The 12,428-nt window shown below is 46.2% G+C and overlaps 1 protein-coding gene across 3 annotated transcripts in view; it reads right to left on the bottom strand.

Moving 5' to 3' along the window:
- LOC142590555 (protein kinase C, brain isozyme-like) overlaps positions 1-12,428 on the bottom strand; it is a 224,818-nt gene that overhangs the window by 69,669 nt on the left and 142,721 nt on the right. The window lies entirely within an intron of this gene.

Raw genomic sequence — 12,428 nt, 5'->3', positions numbered from 1 at the left:
GAGTCGGCGACGAATGATAGGGTTTCGTGAAACGTCAACGATACCTTCGCATCGGCGGTACGAATTTAGCGAAGCCAGCCAGGCTTTCGCATGCAGTCTGCCCCGGCAGCTGAAAGCATCGCCCGCACTGGGACGACGCTATCACGAAAAGTGCCCGCCGCGAGGAGCGAATGCTTTGTCTGCCTATCGCTCCAACGGGTCACCGAAACTCGAGGTTAGGCAATCTCCAATACTAAACGCGTGCGAAGACAGCTTACATGGTGCCACGCCGTCCCGGCACGACAACTCCTTGCAAGCGCGACAGATTACCTCTAAAGCAGGGTGCCCGGCTGGTGGTGGTGGTAACAACTTTATTGACACTCTGCTCAGTTATGACCTGGCAGGCCCGAGTCCTAGAATGGCCCCTCACGAGGAGCGACCCTTTCGGCCCAGGCAACGAGGGCTTTTTGTACTTTTTCTTCCGGCGTTCTGAGCAGCTCTTCCCACGTCTGTTGTGAGGGAGCTGGCAGGAGCGACCTGGGAGGGGGAAAGCCCTCGCACCCCCAAAGAATGTGATTTTGGGTAGCCAATGTTTGATTTGTGCAATTTTGACATATTGGGCTGCGTATGCGCTCAGTCGCGCTTGGCTGTAAGCTGTAATCACGGCCGAGACGCGCGTCAACTTACCCTCCCCCCCCCCTTTCCGAGCGCGCTTGATCACGTTACCGCGAGCGCGCTCCCCTCCTCCTCTTTGTCTTTGCTCGCGCGAGAAGGCGGCACTTGCGAAGCAATCTTTTTTAGTAAGTTTTAGTCATAGTCAGTTGACTCAAAGGTCAAGTTCGAGCTGCTACACGGGAGGGTTCGAAGGCCGCCGAGTGTATCGAGTCAACTCTATCGAAATCTCGATGGCCTTTGAGCAACGGAAACGCACTGCCCTCTCGTTCGCAGTGTGCTCGTACTATCGGTTAGAAAGAACAAATCAAACCAAAATGCTCTAAAAATACTATATGTGAGTGTTATTAATTATTCAATAAAGTATTTTTGCCACTTGATATGTGCGAACTGCACATACTCTCGACAACAGCGAAATGCAGCGACGCAAACGTTGCCGCAGTTTCGCTACCCTACAACTTAGAAACTAAACATATGTATGGCAATGTATAAACATTTCTCTAAGTGTATAACAAACATAAAAAATTTGTGCTTTTAAGTGGTTTTAATGTTGCTTAACTTTTCGTGACATGAAAACGAATGGATGGATGGATGGATGGATGGTAGGAGCGTCCCCTTTGAAACGGGGTGATGGCAGTTGCCACCATGCCCAGCTTTTTATTTTGCCTTTTATTTTTATTTACCTGTGCTGTGTGTTATTAAAATTCTCGATTTTCTTTAAATACGTCTTCCTACCCTTTTAACCTTATGTCACCTCTCTGCTTTTGAGCCACCAATCCTCCAATCGCCTTTTACTAATTTCCACCACATATTTATTTACATGACTATTATTGTCTCTGAACCCTAGGGCCTCAGGAAGCGTGACTGTGGCCGCATCGACGACAGTGCCACACAATTTTACGAGAAACGCCTGAACCACTCAACGGCCTTTGTGTAGCAGCGCGACAACACCTTTGAGTCGATAGAGTTGTGGCATTTCGAAGGCCGTCGACTGGAAGGCCTTCCAAATGTGCCCGTGTGACACGGGTATCGCACATTTTTCCTCCTACCTAAAGCACACAGTGCACAGGGCGCGATAGGATCTTACCACACTAGAATTTATACGGGACATGATGCAGCTCCACTTCAGCAGTCGCTCTTGTCGCGCGGCGCGCGACTTGAGAGGTGCGCTTGCAAGCGGCCGCTTATAATTCAATCCTTTGGCCATCCGCGTCCACGAAGGTTTCCATTTACTGTCTCTGCATTCCTTGGCGGCGGCAGTGAAATTTCGTTGTATTGAAATCGCACACAAACATACTTCGTTATATTGAGGTTCTAAATACTTGGCGTTCTATGGACAAGTTATGAAAAGTTAGACAATTCGTTATATCGAGAATTTGGTTATATTAAATGTTGTTATATCGAGGTTTAACTGTACTTGCATTCGTCATCCATTGGCTGCATTTTCTGAAGATTTGTCTTATGTGGCTAACATGGGAGTTTTGTGAGAGATTTTTCAAATTGTTTTTTATTTGGCCTGTGACTCGTCCCTTGCACATGTGTGCAAGAAATATAACAGCGTAATCATCAAGGAACATACAGCTGGTAATGAAGGCAATGTAACAAACACTTCTACTGTATGCTGATGACCTTACTTAAGTCTGTCCAGCTGTCAAATCCTCAGATTGCAGGAAGGGTCAAGCAGACCTCGACGGCATCAACTCCTGGTGTACATCTAAAGCTGTATCTTAGCCTCCATAAATGCTAAACAATGCTTGCGTCAACTTACTCTCCTATGGCACCACAGACATGAACACTTCAGGGTCAAGAAGTCCACACAACCACCCACGATTGTCTTCGAGGCATTATCATTGACTACCATCTGGATTTCCCATACCACATACCTGAGGCGGTCTCAAAAGCACGGCAACTGCAGACCTTCATCACTAGGGCCTCAAAGAGAAGGTGGCGCTGATGCTGTCAAGCTACTTTTCTCAGCATTAGCCCCACCCTTCCTCGAATGCTGCCACTCAGTATCTATCAGATTCCCCGACCACACAACTCACATTATCACTCTAGGGAGACTTGTCAATTTCAAGCTGTATTGTGCAGGCCTCGAATACCTCATGAGCGTACAGATCCTTGTATACAAGCAGCAACCTAGCCTTGCACTTCGCTCCTATGGGTGCTTTCCCGAGTTTGGTGGGACTCACATTCTGTTTGGACACAAGGACCAGTACACTCAAGACACATTCGAAGCCTGCACGATAGAGCATGAAAGGAATACGCATGTGAGCAAGCTGTCAGTGGTTCTGTCACAGGAAGAGTTTGCCTACTTGAACAATTAGGAATCGAGCAGTTTGTCTCTTCCCATGTCCCTAATTTTTTTGCCCTGCTCACTGATGTTCAGCTGGATGGAATACATGCACTTGTAACAACTTCATGATCTCCACTCAACTTCCCTGCCTCTTCATATTTACATAATGCTGAACACTTCACTGTCAAACAAACTAGCCCAACAATTTATTACATCCTAAACCAAATGTAGGAGCAGCTGTGACTTTACATGCTGCTCACAGTACCGTGCAGTGTGTCAGGAGGCGACACACAGATATCCGGCTTTTACGAAAAGCTTTCCAGCTTCGTGACACTCCATTAGAGCACTCCAAGCAAAACGATCTTGCATGGCCTCCGAGACAGCGTCACACCGTTGTCAGAAATGTTTGCAGAACACTTGAAACTACATGATCTTGGATGACTTGCACATTGCCATACTGCAGTGATCACGAGTTCTAGTCCGAGAATCGCGTTCACTTTGTTTACGAGTTTAAACGAATCGGAAAAGCAAAACATTTCTTAGTGCAATATTTTCAGGGCAAAATTTCGTGAACAGGGATGAGTAAACCTGGGAAGACAATGTTCTCTGGGCATCAAGGCAACAAATTGCATAAGCAGGCACTAAAAGACTAATAGTGCATTACAAGAACACTGACAAAACACACAAAAATGAGACAACATACCTACCACACTTATAAAATCACCATATCTTTGAAGCGAAGACAAGCTCAGCAAAAAACAACCTTATGCTTATTATGTTCTACAGGCACAAGATTAATTATTACAGGCATGCATGATGCATTACGTTTTCTGTCACAGGTTGGGCTTATTGCATATGTCTGTAATAAAAACAGGTGGTAGTTAGTATTCTGTTGTTTGTCCTTGGTGCCTGTTAGGTCGCATGTATACGGACCAATGCTGTTATTGTAATAACTACAGAGACACAAGCAAAGACAAGGCGTGTGCACAATCTTTGCAGTGCATGTTCAGATCATGTTTAGAGATGGTTTTGTAACTTGCATCAAATGTACTTTCACATAACCTGGAACCACCCAGACTTATTCTCTACACATGCACTTTTATGTATTAGGCTCGCGGTGGGAGAAAATGGAAAATATCTAATTAGAATTACATTTTCGAAAATAAGTTCATCCTTTGCTGTCATAGCTGTCATAGAAAATGGAAGATATCCACATATGTATGATGGCATAATCAATTATTTCACTGTCACAGCCGCATTGTCAAAAAGCTTTCCGCAGAGCATAGGCAAACTGCTCAACCTTCAAGAGCTCAGACCCTCCTACTTTAATACGATTAATTTCATGACAACCCTGCCTAGGTGCAGTTCAATTTTGGCAGAGGACAACTTAAACAGGCCTCCTACACTGGCCTTACACAATGGTAGCAAGACACTATTCTTGCAAATTAAACATGATATCTCACTTTCTGCGTCCAATGGCATGCTCGTCTTTTGCTAGACATTCCTTGCCTCAGTTCTGGTCATAGTCATAATCAGCTCAGCTTTAGGCTAATTTTCAGTCATAGACAATTGTTCAACTTTCCTGCCTTGACTCGTGCCGACAAATTATGGAATGGTCTTCCTAGCGATACTTGGTGAGACGTGATCCGGTTCATTTATTGTGATAGAAATTACACACTCCAGGCGCATTTCTGCCGTTGGCGTCGCCGTGAGGTTCCGTACAGTCCAGGGGCGATAAAATCGTTGCCGCGCGCTGTATGAGCGAGTAACAGCTGGCGAAGGTGAGCCGGCGAACGCGGCTCGATCTCGCGTGCGCGAGAGAGGAAGGCGGAGCCAATAAAGCTAGGAGCCGAAGCGCGCCCTCTTGCGCGCAAGGCAGGGGGGTGGGCGAGTGCTGCGGCTGCTGCTTACGGCGCGGCCGTGTGGACACGCCATATCTTGAAAGCGATCTGCGACGTGGCCGAAGTGCGCGTCCGCGCGGTCCTCATCTTCAAAGCGATCTGCGATGTTTGCAGAGTGCGCGTAGTGCCGGTAGCTTCGTACGAGCTGTCTTTTCCACGTTTCGTTCGCGTTGAAGCGGGAGATGCATGATGGTCAATTCGCTCGCTGCTGCTGTCGTGATTCCTCACTCCGGCATTTTTACAGCAAGTTTGTGCACTCATCGAGCGAGATGTATTGATGTTTACCTGCGCGCGCTTGACACGGTGGTTGTTAATTTATTTACTACGCGAATGTTTACAAGTTTGTACGGCCAATAAAGCTATTGTCCCTACTTCGTGTAGCGATCTACTAATTTGCTATCGCAATCAGTGATTCACCTTTCGGGCAAAACTGCGAGTTTTCTCATGCAAGCTTTAAGCACTCTATAGTATCCTAACTTCCTTTAACGATGCTATTTCTGTGCTGTCTTGTACGTTCATGCAAAATTAAAAAGTACTTATATGTTTATTGACATCGTTTAAGTTGTTTTTGTAAGTTCTTTTTTCCTTGAGTTCGCTCTATTTTCAATATACTCCTCTTCCTCAGTGCTTCTGCGTGAGCCTGTAATGTAATAAGAGTAAATAAATTTTTGAAACAGCTTGTGGCCTCGCTGTTGGTGACTAGACTATGCGTATTTAGTAGGGTCAACACTATTCGCGACAACTGCGCTACTTGTCAATGGACATCCATTGATCTGCTACCAATGCGGTCTATTGATAAATAATGAGGCAGCGTGCAAATGCTGCCACACGTACTTATGTATCTTTTCCGGAGACCGCCTTTCAACGGCTAACAAATGCGAAAAGCTATTGCTCAGCGCAACACGTGCCTGTCTGTATCGGAAGTTTTTCAAATGTTATCGCTGGTTTTGTCTGTTGCCCATGTTTTCGGCGCGCCTCGTGTAATCAGACTGCGTGTGGGACGCGAATGGCGGTGTGCATTCAAGAACTTAAACGAGCGCCGCGTGATAACGCTGGAAGGTTCATTGAGCCATGCATACATAGATAGCCACGCTACCATTGTGCTGAGTGTTACTTGTTTTGCTGGGCGCAGGTTCGCCCAAAAAACAGTTACTTTCGTGACTTGCGCTGTACCCCTGTGGTTGTTCACCGTCACTACGTGACAATATGCATTTAAACTTTGGATACACATTGAATGCGCTTCGTTGAAGTGAAAGCACATGAGAATATCGCATTTAGTTATGGCCTAATACCTGGCGTTACTTTGGCCACTGGATGGAGCCTCACTATAATGGAAGAAGGCCCAAGCAAGTAATCAAGCAGGTTCTACAGCTGTCCGTTACAAGCAACCTATAAATTGCAGGGTAGCCATTCACTCCACTGAATAGATTTCCAGATACCAATTATAGTATTCAGGGAAATAAATTTTGTACCATGCTTGTTTCTCATTTGTAAAAGTATATCATTTTATTCACAAGAAATGCGCTACATTCAGTTCAACGGTTTAGGCCCCTATTTTTCTTATATATGCATATATGATTAGCATTGTCTGCAACTGAACTATACCATAATAAGTAAGGTTTCTCCTCCACAAAAACAAAAGCAGGGTGCTTTTTTTTTACACTTCTGAGCGCAGTAAAAGTGCCATGTTATACCGATACACCTTTACGTAACAATTTATGTGCAATTATGTACCCGTAATCAGTTCTTTTTTATTTATTACTGATTGGATGAGGCAACATTTACTGTAACTGAATAATATTTTCAATAACCACGTACGTGCAACCGTGCATAACATAATCGGCTTTTCAATGGCCCTTACTGGAAGCACCATTACGAAACCCTAACCACACGCTGGCAAACAATGACGCAGCAATGCTTCTTCCTTCTTGTTTTGTAGGAAAAAAGTGAGCCGGGCAAATGATTGGCCATGACGGCTAATGCGTGAAAATTATTTCTTAAGCTTTTGTCACCCCTTCTACTTGGGAGAACCGAGAGCATGGCACACCGTTCTCATCTATTACAACTAAGCCCCCCCCCCTTTTTTTTTTTGTTTTTAAGAGATTTCTATTTCCTTCATCGTACTCTAGGCACCCGCTTATTCTCTCCCTATGATGGAGGGGAAGAGCGCGCTACGAGTGAGTGAATGTTGCCAAGGAAAGCAGTTGCTGCTCTGGTGAACACAAGTTCAATCGATTCAACCTGTAATGAATGACTCCCTGCGTTCCACAGAGAACCCAGATGTGTGAGCACGGTGCCACTGCGTAACCAGAATGCAGTGCAGAAGGTATGCATACGTTACAACACCGCCCAGTCCTCCAGCGTGCGCACGAAAGCAATTTTTTTGTGTTGCTGGTCACGTTTCGCAAAACAATTGTCAGTCAGTATTATTAAGGTGCGAATGGCTGTAGAGAATGCATTAAAATTACAAGGCCAATTCATTCCATTTGGCGTATTTCACTGTTACGTTAATAAAAAGTTGCGATAAATGTAACTATTGATAACTAATTGCTTCTTTGTAGTTCAATTTAATGTGGCAGTAATTGGTCACATAAATAAATTTTTCAACGATATAATTGTAGTCGAAATTTATGCTTTCTTTTCTGTATGCGTTCAAGTCTGGATGTTGTGAGAGAAAAAACACACACCGCAACACTTATTTCACACCTATTCTTGCCTTTCAGGGCATTTTACAGGCCACTCAACTTTAATAATTTCTTGCAAAATGATTAGCTCATTCAAAGTGAACTTTGTCAAATTATAATACTTTTGCAAATGTTTCTTGACAGAGACTGGCAGTTTTGCCAATGTAACAAGCACTTTAGGCAAGTAAATGGAGTAGGCAAAAAAAATGAGAAAGTAGCAATAAAGTAGTTTTTTTTTTTTCATATACATAGCCAATGTCACCCTGTCGGAATGTTCTGCAACAGCGTTTCTCCAAATACCAATTTTCTTTATATACAACCTCATTGCTGTACACTCATACCTTTTCCTGGAGTAGACCATCAAAACACTTCATTGAATCACATAATTTACGGAGAAAAATTTTGTCTTACTAGTTTTAGCACGCATACTATAAGGCAATAATTATTAATATGCTTTAGGGAATGAGCGACTTGCTTTTTTTTAGCTGAGAAGAGGTTTATTGGCGGCTCCTAAGGCAAAAGCGCGGCGACCGGGAACGGCGAGACAGCCCGAAGCACCGTCCAAAAAAAGGCGACAGTAATCAACAGCGCGAGCGGGGCCGAGCCGCGCGTTGGCGATGTGTCTGTACCGCGAGGCGCGTCTTCTTCTTCACAATCTCCCCCCCGGACAAAAAGAGCCATCCTGGCGCCTTAAGAATCAGGAGGCAGAGGGTCGTGGTAGGGCTTGAGACGCGAGACGTGGACAATGTCACGTCCACGCCGGCGCAAGTCTTCAGGTGGTGACAGTGGCTCGATTCGAAAATTCACCGGAGATGTTTGCTCCAAGACTCGGTAAGGCCCTTCGAATTTTGGGACGAGTTTCGAGGAAAGCCCCGGAGTCTGGAAAGGCACAGACAACCACACAAGAATGCCTGGAGCGTAGGTGGTGTTCGCAAGCGTGTCGGTGCGGTTTTCTTTCTGGCGCTGCTGTTGCTCGGCCGTAAAGGAGCGCGCTAGCTGGCGGCATTCTTCGGCCTGTCGGGCGACGTCGGACACAGGTAGACACTCGGAGGCGTCAGAACGGTATGGAAGGAGCGTGTCGATGGTATGCGTAGGCTGGCGGCCATACAGGAGGAAGAAAGGTGAAAATCCCGTAGTGGCCTGGATCGCGGTGTTGTACGCGAACGTGATGAATGGAAGGATGCGGTCCCAGTTACCATGATCAGATGCCACGTACATCGACAGCATGTCACCAAGTGTGCGGTTAAAACGCTCTGTGAGTCCGTTAGTCTGGGGATGGTATGCCGTGCTTGTCCGATGAATAATACGGCATTCCGAGAGCAAACTTTTGACGACTTCGGAGAGGAAGGCGCGACCTCGATCGCTGAGGAGTTCGCGAGGTGCGCCGTGTCGAAGCACGAAGCGATGTAGAACGAAAAAGGCTACATCGCGTGCCGTAGCACTTGGTAAAGCAGCAGTTTCGGCGGAGCGTGTCAAGTGGTCAACAGCAACTACGATCCACCGATTGCCCTCTGGAGTCATAGGAAGGGGGCCGTATAGGTCGATGCCGACGCGATCGAAGGGTGTGGTAGGGCACGGGAGCGGCTGCGAGGCACCAGACGGGCGTAAAGGCGGCGATTTGCGGCGTTGACAGTCAAGACAGCACCGAACAAACTTTTGTACAAAATTGTACATGCCGCGCCAGTAGTAGCGGTGGCGAATTCGTTCGTACGTCTTGAAGACTCCGGCGTGGCCACACTGTGGATCGTTGTGGAAAGCGGCATATATTTGTGACCTTAAGCTGCGGGGAATCACCAGAAGCCACCGACGGCCTTCGGGAGAGTAATTGCGTCGGTGGAGCAGCTGGTCACGAATGGCAAAATGAACTGCTTGGCGTCGGAGGTTTCGGGATACAGGGATGGTCGATGATCCAGAAAGATAGTCGAAAAGAGAAGCGATCCACGGGTCACGACGTTGTGCGGTGGCAAAGGAGTCCATGTCGAGAAATGAGATGGAGTGTGCGGAAGTTGTTCCGCAGGCCGAGTCTGGAGGTAAAGGTGAACGAGACAGGGCGTCGGCGTCGGAGTGTGTTCGCCCACTGCGGTATACGACGCGAATATCGTACTCCTGGATGCGTAATGCCCAACGGGCTAGGCGGCCAGTGGGATCTTTCAAGTTGGCAAGCCAACAAAGCGCGTGGTGATCTGTGACCAAGTCGAATGGGCGCCCGTACAGGTACACTCTTAACACGGTACCTTTTATGGTAACCTGTAATCACAAGTAACTTATAAAATAAAGGTTACATGCAAAATATGTTGATGTTTTAATTAAATGGTGTTACGTATATATATATCTATAGGTTACAAGAGTCAAAATTGACGGATTTAAAGGTTAATTCAGCGCAAACTGCCTTGTAACCTTTAGATTTTAACCTCTAAAGAACACTTCAGCGCATCAGTGAGGAGACCTACATCATGGATTGGACGTTTGCTGATAAATGTATCCTAATGTGTTCGTGTTCTGCATTTATGATCTGGTTATTACAAACGTAGGACTTCGGCAGTTCGGGCTGCATTCGGTCTTAATTTCTGTCAGCCAAGCAGTTACATTTTTCACGATATAAAAACAAAAAAGAAATCTTGCACGATCGCACTTGCATGTTCATCTGCGCGCTGTTCTTTGACGACCCTCCATACTTGGCGCACCAACCTTATTTGAAATATCAGCAACGAAGACTGTGTCATCGAATGATGTGGCGTGCACTGCCTGCCGAAACCCAGCGGTCGAACGTGGCGGAAGCCCCCTGCTCTCGCACGCATTCTAGCCACCATGAGACAGGCATGGAACATCGGTATTTCAACACGAGAAACAAAAGCGGACGAGTTTCTTTAGAAAAATGAACATTTTTTAACAAATTTCATGTACGAGGCGAGAAAGAACAGTTGAAGAAAAGCACACGAACGCGATGGGTCTTTCAGTAAAAGGTTGTTGAAAACATTGGATGGTTCTATCACATATCAATATAATTCAAGTTGTCTAATAAATGTCCCTGTGCAGAACCTTTCAGTTGTCTGCATACATTTTCTGCTTTTAACCGGGTTCGTTTCATTCCCTGCACTGCCTTGATGCTGTCAACCAAAAATTTCCCATGCTTCAACCATAAGCGCTCAAGATGAGGTTAATAGTTAGTGTGCAAGAGGCGTGTGCCTAAGAAAACCATGCCGACACGTGGTACCAGCTAGGCAGAGTGCGTACATAAGTATAAACGCGCGGCGAGGGAGCTGGGGATGTGGTACGCGCTAGGCGACCGGCGTAAATGCTTTGAAATAGACAACAACCTACATGTCGGAGAACCATTCTGCATTGCACTTCGGATGTTTTCTAATAAAAATTGTAGCAACTGATTCCACTGCCAGCTTTCTTTGGGCATTTTAAGCTGTGCCGAAGATTGGCACTACAACGACAGCAAATTTAAGTTACAGCAGACACGAAACGCGCCAAACGTTCAGTGAAATCAACACGATGCCGCTACACTCACATAAAAGCGAGCGCCGTCCGCTCCGTTGTCTTTTTAGGAGACATAGACAGATGAAAAGAGCGTTAAATGTGTGAAGCCGCCAACTGAGAAATGAAATCTTTGCCACTGTCCAAACACGAAATGCTTCCACCATCACACCGATAACATCACTGGCACCTCTGACATTTATTTCTGTAATTCATTGCTTGTTTTCATTTTTGTTTTCATTTTTGCTTATGCCTTTAAGTGCCTCTTTCTAACATGGCGGAAGCGAGCAGGCATCAGCCACACTGGAGTGCGGCCATCCACGGTGCTATCATCTCTCCTCCTCGGTCCAATCGAGATGACTCGAGTTGCACGCTGGGAAGATTTTAAGCGGGAGCGGGAGGCTCGGAGCCGGCGGGAGTGGTTAACGCGCTGTTGTCCTGTCGTTGTTGTAGTTGTCGTTCTGAGACGGCCATTATATTTGATTTGTTTGGATACCATCCGATCACCATTGTCTGCTGCCACCACTTGTAGCCTGCAGTAGTTATTACCGCTTCTACTGGGAACTTGCGCCATCCGCTGCACCCTCATGCCTTTGTGCAGCAGAGACCTTTTCGGTGTGTTGCGCGGTCGCTGCAACGAGCCGGGTTGTGAGTGCAAGCGATACACTATTCTGCGCCTGTCGAAAAGTGACAACCTGGTGAGGTGTGAATATTGTGACCACGTCCCAAATGCACACGGAAAATTATGTGATCTCGGTAAGCAGAACTTTTGCTTTTAATTATTTTTAGGTGGATAGTACGTGAATTCTTTATAGTTCGCAATTCAACATTTGACATAGTGCATGCTCTCGCTGCGCGTAAGTGTTTCTGAAAAAAGTTATTGTTGACATATTTGCTTCTTCATGCTCTTCGACTTACTTTGAGCTAAATTTGATGTTGTCATTTTGTGCAAATATTGGATTAGACCTTTCTAAAATATTGAGCTTGTCGGCGGGATGACTTGTGTCAGGGCAACTAAATGACCTTAACAATACGTTTCTTGTACTGGCACCGTGCTTTGGGCTGACGTAGTTGACAGAAATCGTTCAGTATTGTACAACTTGCCTCGCCCACCCTCCGTTAGCCATGCTGTGGTGGTGCGTGACTGCCCGCGCCCTGGCCTGGAGGTAATCTCCGGTGTGTGCAGAGGTCGGGCAAGCCGAGGCGGGTCGTGCTTGCATTTCCGCTTTCTTTCGGTGCGCGTAGTGCTGGAGGTCGCGTAATCTCAAAAGTTCGGAGACGCGTTGAAGGGAGCAACAAAACAGACGTTCGCTCCCCTCTGTGTTCTTCAAGCCTACTTGATAGCGATTGTTCGCGGTCGTCAAATGAGATATATTCATTTATGCCTGTGCTCGCGTGACACCATGGTTATTA

The sequence above is a fragment of the Dermacentor variabilis genome, chromosome 8 (genome assembly GCF_050947875.1).
Source record: "Dermacentor variabilis isolate Ectoservices chromosome 8, ASM5094787v1, whole genome shotgun sequence".
Classification (NCBI taxonomy): Eukaryota; Metazoa; Arthropoda; class Arachnida; order Ixodida; family Ixodidae; genus Dermacentor; species Dermacentor variabilis.
The sequence above is the reverse complement of the archived record's forward strand: the minus strand, read 5'-3'. Positions and strand labels throughout refer to the sequence as shown.